Raw genomic sequence first — 20,665 nt, 5'->3', positions numbered from 1 at the left:
ACAAACTCTATCTTCCTTGGCTGCTACCTTAAAGCATATCATGCGCTGTTGATCTTGCGTGCTGCTCAACATTCAATATTTAGTATTTACTGTTACTTACACGTAGATAGGTTGTTGCTTTGACCTCTGTTTTGTGTTGTTCTCTTGTTGTTTGTTTTCTTTTTTCTTCTGTTAACAGGTGACCCAATGGATTTTCTCAGTGTCTTCTCTTACTGTCCCCCGATTCCCTCTGTTTTTCTTTCCCCCTTTTCTGTCTAATTGTCTGTCCAATTTTTAATAACTTAAAATAAATAAATAATAATAATAATAATGATAAAGATCAATCAAGTGGACCAATATCACATTGACACATTTTCCCCACTTGAAGAAATAAACCCATTGGGCATCTTTCCTGGCCCTCAGACAATTCTGATTGCTAAAGTACCGAACGGGACAGAAAAACAAACAAACAAACAAAAAACAGGACTCATCAAAGAGCTAGAACAACATTTATTCTAACAGTAAAAGTCTCAGCGAACTTTAATCAACAATAAGAACAGAAAAGTCTCCTCTGCTTCACCGAGACATGGCTGAACCCAGCGGTGCCGGACCACGCCATCCAGCCGGCCGAGTTCTTCTCGGTTCACCGCATGGACAGGACACGGGACTCGGGGGAGTCAAGGGGAGGCGGCGTGTGTTTAATGGTGAACAACAACTGGTGCAACAGTGCGAACGTTGTTCCTCTCACACGCTCCTGCACACCAAATCTGGAACTACTGTCCATCATGTGTCGTCCTTTTTATCTACCTTGGGAATTTACATCGGTCATTATAAGTGCCGTTTATATTCCACCACAAGCGGACACGGTCACCGCCTTATGCGAGCTGCATGAGGCACTCACACAGCACCAGACACAACACCGGGACGCTGCGCTTATTGTGACGGGGGACTTTAATAGCGCCAACCTCAAACGCGCAGCGCTGAACTTTTATCAACACATCACCTGCCCCACCAGAGGTGAAAGGACACTGGACCACTGCTACACTACGGTCAAGGACGGCTACAAGGCACAACCCCGCCCTCCGTTTGGCAAATCTGATCACGCCGCCATCTTCCTCATGCCAAAATACAAACAAAGGCTGAAACAGGAAGTTCCAGTTCAGAGGAAGGTCGCGCGCTGGACGGATCAATTGGTGGCCGCGTTACAGGACGCACTCGATGACGCAGACTGGGGCATGTTCAGAAACAGCTCCGATGATGATGTCAACGTGTTTACGGAAGCGGTTGTGGGATTCATCAGGAAACTAGCGGATGATACCGTGGAGACAAAGACTATCACAACGTTTCCCAACCAGAAGCCGTGGGTGGATAAAACCATCCGCGACGCTCTGAGATCCCGCACCGCTGCCTACAACACGGGACTCACGACGGGGGACATGGACCCGTACAAAGCCCCGTCATATAACGTGCGGAGGGCGGTGAAAGAGGCGAAGTAGCGCTACGGGAGGAAACTAGAGTCACAACTCCAACAGAGTGACTCTAGGAGCCTGTGGCGGGGACTAAGGACAATAACGGACTATAAAGCACCAACAACCGGTATGACGAACGCGGCCGTGACTTTGGCAGACGAGCTGAACACTTTCTATGCTCGCTTCGAGGCTGCAGCTAAGGACTCCAACAATGCTAGTGTTAGCGGCGCTAACGGCTGCAGACAGGAAGATACTGCCAGCACCGGAAACGTGCTCGTCATCTCCGAGCATGAAGTAAGGAGAGCCTTCAAAAGAGTGAACACCAGGAAAGCAGCAGGACCAGACGGCATCCCAGGTCGTATCCTAAGAGACTGCGCATACCAGCTAGCTCAGGGGTGCCCAATCCCGGTCCTCAAGAGCTACCGTCCTGCAGCTTTTAGATGCATCCTTGTTCCCACACACCTGAATCAAATGAATGGCTTGTTATCAGGCCTTTGCCAAACAGGATGGCATGCTGAAGAGGTAATCAAACCATTTGATTCAGCTGTGTTGGAATAGGGATGCATCTAAAAGCTGCAGGATAGTAGCTCTCGAGGACTGGGATTGGGCAGCCCTGAGCTAGCTCCTGTGTTCACTGAGATATTCAACATCTCTTTATCTCAGTCAGTGATCCCCACATGCTTCAAAGAGTCCATCATTGTTCCTGTCCCGAAGAAACCCCACCCTGCTTCTCTCAATGACTATCGCCCTGTAGCCCTCACCTCAGTAGTGATGAAGTGCTTTGAACGCCTGGTCAGAGATTCATCATTTCTTCACTACCAGACACACTGGACCCACTACAGTTCGCTTACCGTCCAAATCGTTCCACAGACGATGCCATCTCTCATCTCCTCCACACATCACTCACTCACTTGGACACTAGAAGGGGGAATTATGTTAAAATGCTCTTCATAGACTACAGCTCTGCATTTAACACCATAATTCCCTCCACACTCACCACCAAGCTGGAGCATCTGGGACTCAGCTCATCTATGTGTCAGTGGATCTCCAACTTCCTAACTGGCAGACCACAGGCAGTAAGGATGGGCGGACATGTCTCAGCCTCCACCACTCTCAGCACTGGAGCCCCCCAGGGGTGTGTTCTGAGCCCCCTGCTGTACTCTTTGTACACATATGACTGTGTGGCCACTACCAGCTCCACCACCATCATCAAGTTTGCTGACGACACCGTCGTGGTGGGCCTGATCTCTGATAACAACAAGACGGCCTACCTGAAGGAGATTAGGAATCTGGAGAACTGGTGCCAGAGGAACAACCTCCTTCTAAACGTCAGTAAGACAAAGGAGCTTATAGTGGACTTCAGCACTAAGCAGGGGAGGAACTACCAGACCCCCGTCATCAACGAGTGCCCAGTGGAGAGAGTGGACAGCTTCAAATACCTCGGAGTTCACATCACGCAGGACCTGTCATGGTCCTGTCACATCAACACCGTGGTGAAAAAGGCCCGTCAGCGTCTCTACCACCTCAGACGCTTGAGAGACTTCCAACTGCCCTCCAAGGTGCTCAGGAACTTTTACTCGTGCACCATAGAGAGCATCCTGGCGGGAAACATCTTAACCTGGTTCGGGAACAGCACCATGCAGGACAGACGAGCTCTACAGAGGGTTGTGCGGTCAGCTGAGCGCACCATCCGCTCCGAGCTCCCTGACCTGCACTCAATCTACAGCAGGCGGTGCTGGACCAAGGCCAGGAAGATCGTGAAGGACCTCAGCCATCCCAACAACAGACTGTTCTCTCTGTTGAGGTCAGGAAAGCGATTCCGCTCCCTGAAGACCAACACAGAGAGACTGAGGAGGAGCTTCTTCCCGCAGGCGATACGGTCTCTCAATCACACCACCACACAGTACTGACCCACACATATAGTTCTTACACACACACTGGACATTCTGGACATTGTTTTCACTTCATCACTTAAATCACTTTAAGCATATTTGCACTGCACAAGACATAATGTGGATTGCACAACACTGGACATTATATTCTTCATTTCCGGTTAATACTTGTACAGCTGCTGTTATTGTATATATATTTATTTATATTTCTTCATACATTCTTATATAGTTCTATATTGTGTATTTTGTTGTACAGTTATTTTATTTTCAACTTTAATTTATATATTTTATCTTATTCTTTCCCAGTTAAATTTACCCTTCATTCTAATTTGTGTTGTACAGTTATTTCATTTTTAACCTTAATTTATATTTTATTCCTTCCTAGTTAAATTTACCCTTTTTAATTTTTCATATTTATTTCCTATCTTATTCATAGCCTTTTCCTTTTTTGTTTTCTTTAGGTCACGAGCAGTTGTCCAAGCATTTCACTACATATCGTACTGTGTATGACTGTGTACGTGACAAATAAAATTTGAATTTGAATTTGAAAGTCTAAAACCTGAACACCTGCACGGGAACAATGCGAGGCTTTTAATCTAAAAGGTCTTTTGCAAGAAACCAGATGAGCAGGCAGGTGGCATTAACCTGGAAAGAGTTTATATGCTGTGCTTTCTGAGCTCAGAGACCAGCAGCGCCTCGACCTGACAGGAAGTGCACACAGAAACCTTGCTGACATCACAAACTGATGCAGTCACTTCGGCGCCACTGAGAGGTGAGCGAGGGTTAGATCAGTCAGTCACAGGAAGCTCCGCCCAGAATCCTTGCTCTTTATGATTGTGTTTCCCTTTTAAACACTTTGTTCTCCTGCAGGTCCAGTCCTGTCGCCACAGAAACAAGTCCTGACCCATGTACCTGGAACCATAGAAGAAGAATAAAATAATAAATGATATTTAAAAAAGACCTTAAATCCCACAACATAAAAACATTTCGACCAATGAAATGCTTTAGAGTGAAGGACAGCAGTGAATCGCCGCTGACGTGGATTTATGCACAGCTGCAGGTGAGCTCACCTCACTGAAGGATGCATTTTTTCTTTTTCTTCAAACGCTTTCTTCCTGTGTGACCACTGCCTTCTGGAGATCAAAGAGAGGATAAAATTGGTCGGTTTCTAGATATAAAGCTTATTTCATCATAAACACTAAAGGATGTTCTATCATCGTCTTGATGCGACCTTACAGCCTGAGCCTCAGCTCACCATGTCACAGGAAACACTAATGTTCAGGAACAGGAAATGACCTCATAGACTCAGAGCTACATCACAACAGCCACACTGACCCGGCTACATCACCATGGTATGGCAATCTCGACTCCACTCAACTGCAATCTGCGGCCGAGTCTCCGTCACTCTGCTGCAAACACTGAACACAACTTGGGCTACGTCCACACGCACACAGGTATTTTTGAAAACGCAGATTTTTCTATGCGTTTGCACCTTTCGTCCACACGTAAACGGCGTTTTTGGTCACTGAAAACAAAGATTTTTAAAAACTCCGGCCAGGGTGGATATTTTTGAAAACTCCGTTTTTGCATTTACGTGTGGACAAGAAAAACAGAGAAAACGCAGCGTCAAAGGTGTGCGCATTTTTTGACGTCACAGTGTGCGCCACGTTATTGTTTCGGTGACATGAATTTCTACAATACTGTTACTGTTAATTGTAGTCTCTGCAGTGTTTACATGCTTACATATACACACACAGTTACTGTCACTCCACACATACGACTCAGTTCTGCTTCTATGCCCCAGCTTTGTTTACTTTTTCCCACCGAGGCTTCTAGACTTCTGATTGGCCAACATTTCTGCACGGTTAGGAATATATCGCTACCTGTTGCTTTGGCATGTTCCTAGCAGCGTTTTCCTTCATTTCTGCCTTTACGTGTGGACGGGATTATTTTTTTAAAACGAAAACGGAAAATCTCCGTTTTCAAAAATACCCGTGTACGTGTGGATGTAGCCTTGATCTGTGTGGGTGGGCTGTGGGACAGGAAGCATTAAAATTTCCATGTTTCAGAAACAAACAGCAGCACTGAGCGTGCTCAAAGCCTGAAGCAGAGAGCACAGCGCCTCACTCTACCTGCCGGGCTGGTGTCTAAGGTGTTCGATGCGTTCTGGGGAGCAGAATCTTCCGGGTTAGGATCTTTGCTCCTGTTGACCTGGGTCACATCCTGCTGACTAGCTGCGTGCTGGACTTCCTGCTGCGCCGGTCCGGTGTCCACTTCAGACTCCGGACCCTGGACCTCAGCTGCAGGGGGTTCACCGAGGGCCTGGAGCTCTGAGGCAGCTCTGTCTGGCTCTGGTTCTGGTCTGGTTCCAGCAGGTGGATGTGTGGGAGTCCGGACCTCCTCCCGAGGCTTCTCGGGCAAATCTGGCTTGTCTTGGGCCGCTGACATCTGCGTGACCCCGGGGTGACCTGAAAAGGAGTACTTGGGTCAAACGAGCAGTGGTGACAAGAAAGTCTGCAGAAGTCCTGCCGGGCTCTCACCTTCGACCCCACCGTCCGGCTCTGCCCGTGGCCTTGTCTTCCTCAGCCTGCAGCCCTTCCTGATCTCGGCCAGCAGGTTGTCGACGATGCATCCTTCGTCCCAATTGGCCATGTCCGTCCTAACTGCAGCACAGAAACACGTTCCCCTGTGAGCTTAGCGCACATGTCACAAACAACAGGTGAAAGCTGTCACTGCGTCACCTGACAGCCTCATAGGTACAGCAGCATTTAATCTTTACAAACTTCCTTCTCGTCCTGATGCTGTCACATCATTTCCTTTAAATATTCAGCTGCTGATAAACTGTTGCAGAGAAATGTTGCTGATGTCAGCTATTGATTCTCGACCTGTCAGTCACCGGCCCTTCACATGTCTCACCTGTTCTCCACTTGCCCTCCACTTGTACTTGACCTGTCCTTCACCTGCCACACCTGGAGAGACAGGTGAGGGACACCTTAAGGAGGGAGGATTTAAGGTGAAATGATGGTGTCTGACTTACTGATCTTTCTGGTGGGGGCTTCTTCTCTCAGTTTCCTCCCTTCGTCCAACCTCTTCTCCTGCTCCCTGTGACCTTCGTTCTCCTGATGGAAGAATAAAAGGAACACACAGTTCAAACTTCAACAGGCTAACCGGCCCCCCAGAGAGGGCGGAGCTTAACATTTACAGGGAAACAGGACTAATGTGTGGCAGCTACCACACTTTGTCACGGTTGAAGTCAGAGCCGATTGGCTGGCTGAGACACAGTTTAAATGACACATGCAAACGTGCGGCAGGGTATGAGTCCTGCAGACTGAGCCGCACTGCGATTGGCCGCTGACCTTGAGGGTTCAAAGGAAGAGGTCTCTGAATGTCTTGATGGTGCTGAAGAGCTCTTCGAGAGAGAAGCTGCTGCTGTCCTCACAGAGGTAGGCGGACAGGTGCTTCCTCTGCTCCTCCACAGATGACAGCAGGAGTTGCAGCTGCTCAACAGCCTGCAGGCTCTCCTGGTAACACCACATAAGAACAACAGGTAAGTTCACCTGGAAGAGCAGGTCTGTCCCACTAAAACGGTGTCAGTTAGTGCACAGACTGGATTTATCTGCCCGTAAAGGTGACAGCCTCATCCCGAGTGACTCACCTGTACGGTGGACAGGTACTGCTCCTTCATGTCAGATGAGGAGGAAACGCTCCTCTCTGAGTTTTTCAGCTGTTTGTTTAGAGTGTTTGTTTCAGACTGAATAGAGTCCAAGCTGAGCCTGCAGGTGGAGTCAGAGGGCAACATTTAACACCGCTGCACGCGAAACACCTGAGCTACCACGTCACAGACTCCGCCCAGCAGTCTGTACGTGACTGAACTCTTATATGTGTTTACCCAGCAGCCTTTGCACAGATCTCCAGTTCATCGGGCAGGTTGAGCAGGTCGGGGTGATTCTCTTCAGCCTCCTAAGGGTCACAAACAGCAGCAACTGAAATATTATGAGAATACTGCAGTATTCCCCAGTATTCGTAGTATTCCCAGCATTACCCGCAGGATGTGGTGCAGCAGCGTGACTCTCGACTTGTTGGCTTTGGTTTCGGTCAGTTTGAGCAGAGTGCTGATCTTAAAGCCTTCAGCATTCCCTGTGCGAGTTCCCTGATGGACCATACATCACATGACAAAATCAGACTACCAGCCTTTAGATTTTATTTCAGCTAAATAACAGACTGATTTATGATTTGGCAACTAAATGAACTGTCTTGGTAGACAGTCTCTGTTGGTAGATTTGTGCTGAGCTAATAGTTGGTGCTGAGTCACACCTGCCTGAATGTGCAAACAAACAAAAACAAAAAAAACAAACAAAACACTCCTCGGATGAACTGTTAGTGCAATCAACCTCACAGCTGTGATATTACTGCTTAGATAACTTCATAAAAACTTCATCAGAGGCTCAAGTTAGCTGATGTGAAGTCCAGCAGTTGCTAGCAGCCCACTCCACAGCAGAGACACGGACATGACTTATTTTTCTTGCACGAAAGGACAAGCATCATGGTGCAGTGGAACCAGCATCCAGGACATAAACAGCTGCATTATACTGCTAACATCTGCACAGACAGCATGTTAATGCTAAGCTAGCCAAGAACTTAAGGCCCTTTCACATAGGATGCGGCACACTGACCGCTAGCTTGTTCTCCACCTGTCTCGCTTAGCGTAAAGGACCCAAACTCTGTGTTGTGCTGGCCGATGCGCTCTGCTTGGAAGTCTTTTTTTTGTTACCACTCTACGAGTCTGTATTAAACCTATATCTCTCTGACTTTGTGTCCTTCACAAGAGTTTGTGTTGAATTGTGTTCAAATTTTTAATTTAAAAAAAAAAAAATCGCTCATTCATATAGATGAAAGCTTTCAACTATCCAGACTAGTGAAGAGTGTGTCGTCCCCAGAGCTGTTAAGAGGCTCTGGAGGTCCCCATACATGCACATAAACCTGTGTGAAAAAGTTCACAGAACTCTGATACGCACTGATACGAATGTTTTCCTTCATCGTGTGATGGAATTTAGTGCAGTGGTAGTCTTCGATTCTATTGGTCGTGTGACACAGCGCACATGCCGAGTACTCCTCACTGACGTGCTGCACTGTACTTGGCGCAGCGGGAAACTATTACTGTGCGGTGCAGCAGTGGAAACAAATGTGCTTCACAGCGCTGCACGTGTAAATGTAGTCTCAGGTCTACACTGGTCACTGATGATCATGTAACGCTGCTTCAGGTTGGACGGGCATATGGCAGACTGCAAAGCAACAAGTGATGTGTAATAGATTACTTTTTCTGAGTAACGACCCCAACACTGGTCAGAGTTTGTGTTTGAGTTTGTTTGTGTGGTTTGAGTCTTCGGGAAGAGAACTGCTTTAGGACCGTCACTGAGCATGCCACACAAAGTAATCAGATTACAAGGAGTAAAAGAAAAAAAGATTCTCACATAGTTGAGAAAGTTTCCGACACTCAGGATTAGTTTACAGAAGACTGGCAGCCGAGCGCTCTCCTTCACACCTGCACACAAAACAACACACACAAACAGAAACAAGAACACCACCACAGCAGCCAAACGTGCGTGTGCAGCCAGTGTGTTTGTTGTGTAGCTGCTGTGTGTTTGTCATGTGTATACACACTCTCATAGTCTCCAACACACAGCTGCTCTCCTCACACAGCAACATACACTCAATCCTCAGAGAGTAACTGCAACACACACACACACACACACACACACACACACACACACCATACACTCAATCCTCAGAGAGTAACTGCAACACACACACACACACACACACACACACACACACACACACACACTGCGAGTGAGTGGACCTGTGGTGAGCTGTGCTTATTTATCTGTGCTTGATGTGTGCTGCAGCTGGCGCTGTCCTCACACCTGGGCAGATCAATGAGCTGCAGGTAAAACTGATCTGCTGATGCCAACTTGTCCCGCTCTGCCAGATGAGACTTCAGGTTCCCTACCTGAGGAGGGAAAGATGAGATACAGGTCAAGTACAGGTGAAAGACAACTGAAGCACAGGTGAGGGGCAGGTGAGAGACAGGTGGAGAACAGGTGAAGCGCAGGTGACCTCTGCTCTGACCTCATGTTTCTCTGGGAGGAGTTTAATGAACTGTTTCAGGGCCTCGACATCAAACTTTGATTGGTCTCCTCTTCGGATGAGATCCACAAAGTCCTCGTGGGAACTGCAGGTGAGACAGGTCAGGTGATACAGGGGTGGTGATGTCACAGCACAGATGTTTTTAATTGGCTGCAAGACTCAGAAAAAGAACAGTCACCATTTGAAGTGCTTGAGGAAGATGTGGAGGTTAAGGCTCTTCTTGGCGTCGATGAAGGACACCTGTGGACAGAATTGAACATGTGGATGTGAAAAAGGTAAAACCTGTAACGCCACACCTGTAAGGTGAAGACAGAGAAAGCTACGGCACCTCTTTGGGCTCCGTCTTTGACTTGGTTCTGGTCTTGGTCTCAGTCGGAGGGAGACTGAAGAGCTGCTCAATGCTGCAGTAATCTGGCTCCATGGAGTCCAAAGATGTCGACGTCCACAGAGACTCGTGGCCTGTGGACAGAGTGACGTCAGCTTGGATGAATCCTGCACCTGACCTGGGCCAACACCAGGCCTCACCTGACACCAGTCTGGATGGAAGTTTCTGCCAGTTCAGCTTCTTCATCCGCAGTGTTGGGCAGGGGGTGTGGCTTGAATTAGGAGCAGAGCTGCTATATAACCTGCCCAGACTTTGAACTGTCTCAGCTCTGATGTCACCTGGAGGAGAGGGGGGGAGTGGAGGTCCAGCACCAGGTAAGGGTGGGGGTGGAGGGGGAGGAGCCATAGCACCAGGTAAGGGTGGGGGTGGAGGGGGTGGAGGGAGAGGAGCCATAGCACCAGGCAAGGGTGTGGGCGGCAGTGGAGGGGGTGGAAGGGGAAGAGTCATAGCACCGGGTAAGGGAGGAGGTAGAGGGGGGGCATAGGAAGTGGGAAGAGCCGGAGGCAGTGCTGCTGCAGTGGGGGCTGTTGGAGCATCTTTGGTGAGTGCCTCTGATTGGCTGGGAGGACTGTCTGGTAGTCTAGTCTGGACCGCCCTGTCGATGGCAAGATTGGGTGAGTAAGTCTTTCGGGGGAGGAGCTTCTCCAGCAGGTGATCTGCAGAGTCTACCTCAGCTGCGATCAAGAAAAACAGAGCCGGTGAATTCACCTTCGCCTGATCCTGTGAAATGCCCTCAGCTTTGATCATACTCTGCCTGCTGTCATTTATACAAACTGACATAAAACAGGGCCTGCATCTGAACCTTAAGGGACTCTTTACAGGGGTCATCGTTTATATAGAGAGGACACTTCTACAAAGAGGCGGAATCAGAGCTGGACCCAGTGATCTGTTGTTGGATGCGCCCCCATACTTACCATCCTGAGCCAGCAGGGTGGCTCGATCCATCAGCAGCTCCAGAGCACACCAGACCTCAGCTCTGTCTGGACCCACCAGCAACAAGGCCTGAAGGATGGACAGCAGCTGCACGGAGGATGGATGGCTGGACACCTGAACGCAGAGAGGGTCAGGACAGGTTATTTTGGCTACGTTCACATTGCAGGTGTTAATGCTCAATTCCAAATTTTTGACCAAATCCGATTTTTTTTGTCTGCTTGTTCACACTACAAATAAAATGCGACAGCAAACACGCCCTAGTGTGAACCCTCGAAGCGGCCCGCATGCGCAAAAGAAGACGTCACACACAACGCGCTCTGTTTAGACCCAGAGCAAATAATATTGTTTGACTGATGGCCCTTAATATAAAGACTTCGGACTTTACGTTTCCCAATTTTTGCTTTAAGTTATTTTGTTATTTACATAATAATGTAGATAACCTAATAATTATCCTTATTGCTGTTTTAGAGAGGAGCAGTGCTTCAAAGAATAGTTGCAGATTTCTGTCAAAATCTGCAGATTATACAGTACAAATAAAATGTTCACGTTGTCTTTCCAACAGTTTCATTAACATCTACACTGGATGGCCAGGAAGCGTTCGCGATGTCATCTCCGGCGCTAATAATTGGCGTCTGTCTTGTGTCAGTGACGTACAAGACGGATTTAATGCGACGTGACCATTCAAACAGCAGTCGCTTTCTAAAACATCGGATATGTATTGGATTCAGTACCACATACGAAAGTGACCCAGATCGGATTTGAAAATATCGGATTTATTCCGTTCACACTGTCATACCATGGTCGGGTATGGGTCGCATAGGGTCAAAAAAAAAAAAAAAAAAAAAAAAAAAAAAATCGGATTTGATGTGCTTTCGACTGCAGTTTGAACGTAGCGTCTGTCTCCTTACATTTCTATCATTGAAAAGAGAACTACCAGCAGTGTCACTTTCACAGATGCTGCACCAATCGCTCTGAAGGTGACAGTGTTGGCTTCTGTAGTTTAAACCAGTGTTTCCCAATCTTTTGGAGCCACGGTACATATTTCACGTTAGAAAAATAACACAACCTACCACCAAACAAAAATGTCACAAAAAGAATATTGATAATTTTTCCCCGCGCACCAGGTATAGCAGAATTGGTTCAGTTTGTTTAGATGTATCTGTCCCACTGCGCAAGTGTCCAGTGAAGGGGGGCATGGCTACGCACAGGCGGGAAGGGGAAGTAGGAGTTTTTTGGAGTGTCCGTTTTTTCTTGTGTGGAGGAACGAAAGAAGGCAACCATTCAAGTTGGAGTTAACATACCAGTTGTGTGATTATTGGACTAACAAGTTTGTCCCCAATCTACCCTTTTTTTGCTTTCTTCTGACCACTACTAATGCTAGGGCCTTCGTCTGGGTCGGAATTTTCTCAAAGACCCAGGTCAGACTCACTATTTTTCTTTTCAAATATTTATTTATTGCTATTACGTGCTGCGTCGTTTCACTCACAGCATGACTATTATATAAGTAAGTAAGTAAGTAAAATTTATTTATATAGTACATTTCACAGATAAAAATCACAAAGTGCTTTACAATAAGATCAGACATACAAGTTAAAATTAATTAAAAGCCCGTTTGTATAAAAATGTCTTCAGCTGCTTTTTAAAGGAGTCAGTAGAGCCTAGACAGCGTAAAGACAACGGCAGAGAGTTCAACAGCCTATGTGCCAGTGCCTGAAAAGCCCGATCCCCACGTGTTTTAAACCTAGTACGTGGGACCACCAGTAGCCTCTGACTTGAAGACCTAAGTGCTCGGGATGAAGCACGAGGTTTCAGCAGGTCAGAGATATACTGGGGAGCTTCACCGTGCAGAGCTCTAAAAGTTACAACTAAAATTTTAAAATGAACCCTAAAATTTACAGGCAACCAATGAAGAGAAGCCAAAACTGGAGTAATGTGTGACCTCTTGTTTGCACCAGTTAAAAGTCTTGCCGCTGCATTCTGTACAGACTGAAGGCGATCCAGAGCTGATTTGCTGAGACACGTAAAAAGACCGTTACAATAATCCAAACGAGAAGAGATAAAAGCATGAAGAATCATCTCAAGTTCTGCCTTTGACACCAGTAGCCTGAGTTTAGAAATGTTTCTTAGATGATAAAAACAGTTCCGGGTAAGTTGTTTAGAGTGTTTCTCAAGAGACATTGAACTGTCAAATATAACACCTAAGTTTCTGAGACTCGACTGAAATGAAGGGTCTAAAAAACTGATATGCTGCCTAATTTCTGAGAGCATGTGATCAGGTGCAATAATCAAAGTTTCTGGTTTATCTGCATTTAACTGAAGGAAATTGTCATTTAACCATTGTTTGATTTCTGACAGACAATTATTTAAACAAGACAATTTATACAACTCAGAAGCTTTGAAAGAACAGTACAACTGAATGTCATCAGCATAGAGATGATAAGAAATATTATTGTAACGTCTGATAATGTGGCCTAGAGGGAGTATATACAGCAAAAAGAGAATAGGACCTAAAACAGATCCTTGAGGTACCCCAGAAGACAGAACTGATGTTTCTGACAGCACATGATTTACACGGACAGTAAAGGATCTCTCAGATAGATACGACATAAACCATTTTAAAACAACACCAGTAATCCCAAACAAGTCCTTCAGCCTATTTATCATGATGCTGTGATCAACAGTATCAAAAGCAGAGCTGAGATCCAACATAACCAGAACAGTGTACTCTCCAGAGTCTGCTGCCATCAGAATGTCACTAGACACTTTAAGCAAAGCGGTTTCAGTGGAGTGCAATTTGCAGAAACCAGACTGGAAAATGTCCAGAACATTGTTCTTTTCCAAAAAGTTGTTAAGTTGTTCTGCAACTGTTTTTTCCAAGATCTTTGACACCAATGGTAATTTTAATATTGGCCTGTAACTGCTTGGAAGAGATGGATCTAAATTTGGTTTCTTTAATATTGGTTCAACAATAGCTTGTTTAAAATAGCTGGGAACTGAGCCAGTATAAAGAGAAGTATTAATTATTTCCAGAATACAGAGGCCAATAGAAATCAAACACACTAATGAAAAATGATGGAGGAAGTACATCAAGGTGGCTTGAAGTCAGTTTCATTCGACCAAGCAGAGCACTGATGTCCTGTAAGGTAACAGGAGTAAAAGAGGACCAGGTATCAGAGGTAAGCAACGTGTCAGTGTGATACTGAGAGGATGATGGAGAAATATTAGACCTGACAGCAGCGACCTATAATTTCTTCTTCATGTTCTTCTGTTTTACTGGCAGTCGGCAACCAATTTAATTAGAGCAGGTAGTTGTACTCCCCTCTAGTGGAAGATAATGTAATTGTTATGCCCATTACTCAAGCCAATCGCTTAGAGCAGCGGTCCCCAACCTTTTTTGCGCCACGGACTGGTTTATGCCCGACAATATTTTCACGGACCGGCCTTTAAGGTGTCGCGGATAAATACAACAAAATAAAACTAGTACCGGTACCGAAAAAAAAAGAGGATTTATTCATAACACATGTGAAAAGACCCAGGAAAACCGAGTTAACGATAACAAAATAACGCTGAAAACCGATAAAAACCCTGAAAACCATACATTTCACACCTGAGCCTCTACTCTCGCGGCCCGGTACCAAACGACTCACGGACCGGTACAAGGCCCGGGGGTTGGGGACCGCTGGCTTAGAGTACCAATTGGGTGGAATAAGGTAATCTTCCACGGCACACCTTTGTGCCGCGGCACAGTGGTTGGGAAACATTGGTTTAAACGTTCCAGCTTGAGTCGCATCACTCTTTAAACTGTGGTTACCATGGTGTAGAGCATTGTGAAGACCTGCTGGTGGCTGCTCATATCAATCCCTCCGTACAGCCTCTCCATCTCCTCCATGTCCTCCGACAGAGAGTCTTCAAACACGTCACACTGGATGTTCAGGTCCTTGTCCTGCGTCTCCCTGCACACACAGACAGGAAACTGATTGGAAACACGATTGATTATTGATTAATAACTGATGTAAGCAAAGTGAGAATGAAGCCAGTACCTGAGCCTGGGGAGCAGGTCCAGCAGCTGCAGACCTAAAAATCACAGACACATATATCACTTCTTATTTTGGTCAAGCAGCAGGACACACTCACACCATGACGACCTCTGAGGGTCTGACACTCGAGCCCTCAGCGAGACCTGACTCCAGGAAAGCCTCCGTACAGGGATGTGATGTCACACTGTGACAGATATCAAGCTCCTCCTACACATAACTCTGATAACAGTTTAATTCAACTTTATTTATACATCGCCAAATCACAACAACAGTCACATCAAGGTCTTTCTGTTGTGAGGTAAAGACCCTACAACATGATGAAAACAGTGATGTCAGCAATGACATCATGATGATGATGTCAGGGGTGATGTCAGAGTGGTGATAAACAGTTTGTTTTACCGATGAACTCCTGCCGCACCCGGTGCCTCCTCCTCAGCTCCTCCTCCTGCAGCACGAGGACGTTGACCACACTTAGCAGCGTCACCATGTAGGGGATGTTGTTGGTGGCGTGAAGCTCATTCATGATCACGCTGAAGCGATACTGCTGCTTCTTCAGGCTCTGAATACAGACACAGGAAGTGACAGGTCAGAGGACGGACACAGTTCGTTTACACCTTCATTAAACACAACTTCCTGCTTCAGTCTGACTGAAGTGTGATGATTAAACACTCCTAATAGCGGTGTGTGTGCGTGTGTGTACATGTTATGTTTAGACAACTTTGTGAGGACAGAAAATTGGCATGCCACTATACTTGTGGGGACCAACAGCCCTTATGGGGACAAAGTGCCCATCCCCACAAGTTTGAAGACGTGTCTGAGGCTTAAAATGTGGTTTTAGTGTCAGGGTTACAGTTAGGTTATGGTTAGGCATTCATTTTTGATGGTTAGGGTAAGCAGCTAGGGAAAGGGTTATGTCAATGAGATGTCCTCACTAAGATAATAAAACGAGTGTGTGTGTGCAGACGTGTGGTATCCCATGATTCCATGCTGTAAGTTCAGAGCCTGTGAGAACAGGCTGGGCGGGGACGATAAGATCTGCAGCGTCTGAGGCTCAGCTGTTTGTTGTGGTGTATCTGCAGTCACGCCCTGATGGTACACAGACCACGTCGTCGTTGCTCTCACCTGGCAGCGAGGAGCTGTGGTGGAGCTTTGTGAGCTATCTGCTGACTTAGGTAATCAGCCAGTGGCTTTCAGTTTGAGCTGTTCTGCTTGTTGTGTTAGCCTTGAAACTAAGTGAAACTGACTCGCACTTCCTTTTGCTAACGTCATGCCGATAAAGCTTTTCAAACCGACCCAAATGGCCTGCTCATGTCTCCCCATCCAGCTCATGCGACATCTGTTGGTTTGTCCATCAAGCAGGTAAACATGCCCCTCTAAACAAATGAAATCAGCCAAGAGAGCCTCTGAAAGTGACCTGGACCTACAGCAACATTTAACTGTTAATATGACTGAGCGCCAACTGTCCTGACTGCCATCGTGAGGCAGAGTTCAGATTACTTAAACTGATCTCATGAAATCACAAATCACCTCAGAGGAGACAGAGAAGGAAGGGAAAAAAGGAAAAAGGAAGGACAGGAAGGAAATAAAGAGAGAGGAGGAAGTGGACGAGGACATGAGCATACCTTGTAGTTGTCGAGTGCATCGAAGGCGAGGTGGTGTCCCCGAGGGTCGAAGACGGCAAGAGCAGCCACCAGCTGGAACAGCTGCATCTTCACCATGACATTGGACGTGTCAAGAGCTGAGGGCATATAGGAGGAGGTGGAGTTACCGCTTTCATAAGTAATGACTCGGAGTCGTCATCTTCACCTCACAGGTACACCGGCTACCTGCTTAGCTTAGGCTGGAACAGCCACCTGAGTCTACCTGTTGCTCAGGGTAGCGTGTAAATATGATTTTAAGGTGGTTTTAAGGCAGATCTGCTTCATTCTAACTTTCTGGTCCTCCACCCACCTTGAGCCAGCATCCTGACGTAGCCCTCATTGTCCAGGATGAAATGCAGCCCTGCGGACGAGTTCATGATGGCCTGGACACAGCTGACGCAGGTGAGCTGCAGCAGAGCATTGGCGATGCGGGCGCAGCCGCGGCCCGACAGACGCTCCAGCGCCTCCAGCAGGAGGTCCAAACCCTGTAGTTCAAGAAACTGCACCATCCATGACTGATTACTCACCTCCAGCCGCCGCTGCAGACCCGAGTAGTTCACCACTGTGGGAACCTGGAGGGGCAGAGTGACCATCGGTCAGAGCTGTGAGACGCCTTCTCCTTCCCCTGGCAGGACTCCTGAGGTTCTGCTTCTTTCCTACCTGCAGCAGTCGGATGCAGAGCTCGGGGTCAGCGTTCTCCAGATTGGCCTCCACCTTGCCGTCAGTGACTGTGGCGAGGCCTCTGGTCAACTGGTCCTTTACCGCCCCCCATTTGGTACTGGTTGCCATGATGACAGGCCAAAGGTTTTACCGATGTTTGAGCTGATGAGGGTTAAAACAGATACAGGTAATCAATCACAAACAATCAATGACATCATCATCTTAACGTCCATGACAAGCAGACCTGACACAAGCGATGACATCACGCCCGTGTCAGCCTGCCTTGGGCTCACAGTTTCACATTCATTAACATGTCTCTGAGTCACAAACTGAGCTCCTCCAGTGGACGCCTTTATCTGCTCAGGAGATCAGGGTCCTATACTGTGATTGGACTCCATTTGGCTTTAGTTGTGTCATAAATTATTATTTGAATTATATTCTTGACCGAAAACTCGAGTCCACTTCTGATGTGGACCAGTTTTAACTTGGTTTTATTCAGCTCCAAATCAAAGCTCCAAATCACAACAACAGTCACCTTGAGATGCTGTACTGTCTTTGTACTCTCAACAACCATATGAGTAAGAAGTTTTATGACAGTGGCAAGGAAAACCTCAATTTTAACAGGAAGAAACCTCCAGCAGAGCCAGGCTCAGACCGGTTTGGGGTGAGGGAAGGAAGACAGAACAAAGGCACTCTGTGGAATGCATGAATAACAAGAAACAGAGAAAAAGAAGAAGAATGCAGTGAATCAGGCTGAAGGATCAGCTGATTAACAGACTGATAATAAAGCACATGATTGGCTCCAGTAACAGAAAAATAAACACGAAGCGCTCACAGCTATCGTGGCTGTGATTTGGAAAGTGAATGAATCAGACTGAAGGCTACGTGAATCCTGCACTCAGTGTGTTGCAGAGTCTTCATCAGTGAAGAAGAGTGACTGCACATCACAGCGTGGTGGGTGAAATATGTCAGCTATGTGGTATTTCTGGTATTCAGTGCGTTTGCATGTCCTGACAGCTGAGCACACTCGCCACATTAACGCGCCGCTGTGAGAAAACCTGAACTTTAAACTTGAAAGGTGGAGTAGGTCAGTCACATGGTCAAAGGGTGTTTCCAGAGGCCTGGATTCAAATCTCCCCCGGGGCATTAGAGTTGTTCCAGTATCGGGAAAAACTGAGGGATGATCCTTTAAACCTGAAGCTCAGGTGTTTGTCATCATTTAACAACTTAAACAGACCTTTCACTGTACACATGCGCATATCTGTCAGTGGTACACCCTCACAAAAGAACAAATGCATTGATCTCAGTGCTGATGGATCAATACAGTGATTGGATAGGAGCAGACCCGCATGCTCCGATTCAAAGGTTCAAAAGTTTAAACATAGTTGTGGCTAAAAACCGCTGACAGGTCGAGCTGTGCCTGCCAAACCGGACGCCCTTCAAAATTAATCGAATTTAGTGTCTGAGCTTCAGTTCACTCGGTGCTGTGGTGGGTTCGGCTCGGCAACACCGGCCGGAGGACGGAGCAGCTTCAGCCGCTCCGCTGCTCCCACAGGTACAGGTGTATTTCACCGGGAACAGAAGAAGCTCATCACACAAACTTACCTGGAATCTGTCAGCAGGTCACTGAAAAGTTTTGGCTCACGAGCTGCTTCGTGTTTCCGTTAAAGAGACAGAGAGGCGGTAAGCTCGTGTCCTTATTGCAAACCCCGAGGGGGCAGCAGGCTCCCGCGGTCCCCGCTGAAGCTTCCAGAAACTCGGACAAAGTCTGAAGGACGGCTCGGTGTCTGCGAGAGTCTCCGCGCGAGCCTGTGGGCGGGGTCAGAGGGTCACAGTGCCAGCCGCCGATAGCGGGCGCATGCGCATAACTTCATTTCTGTTGCAGACAGTGGCGGTCCTAGCCTGTTTGGCACCCTGGGCGAACCCCCCCCCCCCCCCCCCCCCCCCCACACACACACACACACACAAAACATATTAAGGATTGTACATTAACACAAAACTCTTGTCGGAACCGTACTGAATTTCACCTGAGAAACACACACACACACACGAAGAGAGAGAGAGTATGCATACAGGGAGTGCAGAATTATTAGGCAAGTTGTATTTTTGAGGAATAATTTTATTATTGAACAACAACCATGTTCTCAATGAACCCAAAAAACTCATTAATATCAAAGCTGAATGTTTTTGGAAGTAGTTTTTAGTTTTAGCTATTTTAGGGGGATATCTGTGTGTGCAGGTGACTATTACTGTGCATAATTATTAGGCAACTTAACAAAAAACAAATATATACCCATTTCAATTATTTATTTTTACCAGTGACACCAATATAACATCTCCACATTCACAAATATACATTTCTGACATTCAAAAACAAAACAAAAACAAATCAGCGACCAATATAGCCACCTTTCTTTGCAAGGACACTAAAAGGCCTGCCATCCATGGATTCTGTCAGTGTTTTGATCTGTTCACCATCAACATTGCATGCAGCAGCAACCACAGCCTCCCAGACACTGTTCAGAGAGGTGTACTGTTTTCCCTCCTTGTAAATCTCACATTTGATGATGGACCACAGGTTCTCAATGGGGTTCAGATCAGGTGAACAAGGTGGCCATGTCATTAGTTTTTCTTCTTTTATACCCTTTCTTGCCAGCCACGCTGTGGAGTACTTGGACGCGTATGATGGAGCATTGTCCTGCATGAAAATCATGTTTTTCTTGAAGGATGCAGACTTCTTCCTGTACCACTGCTTGAAGAAGGTGTCTTCCAGAAACTGGCAGTAGGACTGGGAGTTGAGCTTGACTCCATCCTCAACCCGAAAAGGCCCCATAAGCTCATCTTTGATGATACCAGCCCAAACCATTCCCATTGATTTTAGGGTTCGTTTTAAGGTCCTTTTATTGGTTTTTAAATCTTTAAATGGTCTGGCCCCTGTGTACTTATCTGACTTGCTGAAGCCACATGTTCCTCCTCGCTCGCTCCGTTCAGCTGAGCAGCTGCTGCTGTCGGTCCCTAAGTCGCGGCTGAAATGCAGAGGAGACCGTGCCTTTTCAATTGCGGCTCCGATGCTCTGGAATAACCTTCCCCTCCAAATTAGACAAGCGTCATCAGTGCAGGTCTTTAAGTCCAGATTGAAAACCTATTTTTATTCCCTGGCTTTTAACTCTGTAGGAAACTGACACCTTCTTATTTATTTTATTGTTTGTAATGATTTTATGGTATTTTTAATTTGGTTGTTGTTTTGATCTGTGTTGTTCAGCACTTTGGTCTGCCTGGTGTGTTCTTAAAGTGCTATACAAATAAACGATGATGATGATGAAACCAGTACTCCACCTCCACCTTGCTGGCGTCTGAGTCGGACTGGAGCTCTCTGCCCTTTACCAATCCAGCCACGGGCCCATCCATCTGGCCCATCAAGACTCACTCTCATTTCATCAGTCCATAAAACCTTAGAAAAATCAGTCTTGAGATATTTCTTGGCCCAGTCTTGACGTTTCAGCTTGTGTGTCTTGTTCAGTGG

General features: G+C 46.7%; 1 pseudogene across 1 annotated transcript; it reads right to left on the bottom strand.

Moving 5' to 3' along the window:
- Nucleotides 1-472: 472 nt before the first annotated feature.
- On the bottom strand, nt 473-18,939 carry LOC146558552 (inverted formin-2-like; annotated as a pseudogene). Its single transcript, XR_014888540.1, has 24 exons — nt 18,748-18,939; nt 17,143-17,304; nt 16,793-17,054; nt 16,465-16,580; nt 15,242-15,401; nt 14,846-14,879; nt 14,617-14,758; nt 10,787-10,919; nt 10,013-10,546; nt 9,816-9,946; nt 9,666-9,727; nt 9,470-9,572; nt 9,265-9,350; nt 8,989-9,068; nt 8,812-8,903; nt 7,383-7,490; nt 7,230-7,300; nt 6,996-7,113; nt 6,697-6,861; nt 6,378-6,459; nt 5,881-6,003; nt 5,473-5,808; nt 4,411-4,473; nt 473-4,252 (listed from the first exon to the last, which is right to left on the bottom strand). The product of XR_014888540.1 is annotated as an inverted formin-2-like (transcript).
- Between the last annotated feature and the right edge of the window lie 1,726 nt (nt 18,940-20,665).

The sequence above is a fragment of the Mchenga conophoros genome, linkage group LG15, assembly GCF_057382185.1.
Source record: "Mchenga conophoros isolate Kocher_MC1m ecotype Shallow Benthic linkage group LG15, M_conophoros_male_GT1.1, whole genome shotgun sequence".
Lineage (NCBI taxonomy): Eukaryota > Metazoa > Chordata > Actinopteri > Cichliformes > Cichlidae > Mchenga > Mchenga conophoros.
The sequence above is the reverse complement of the archived record's forward strand: the minus strand, read 5'-3'. Positions and strand labels throughout refer to the sequence as shown.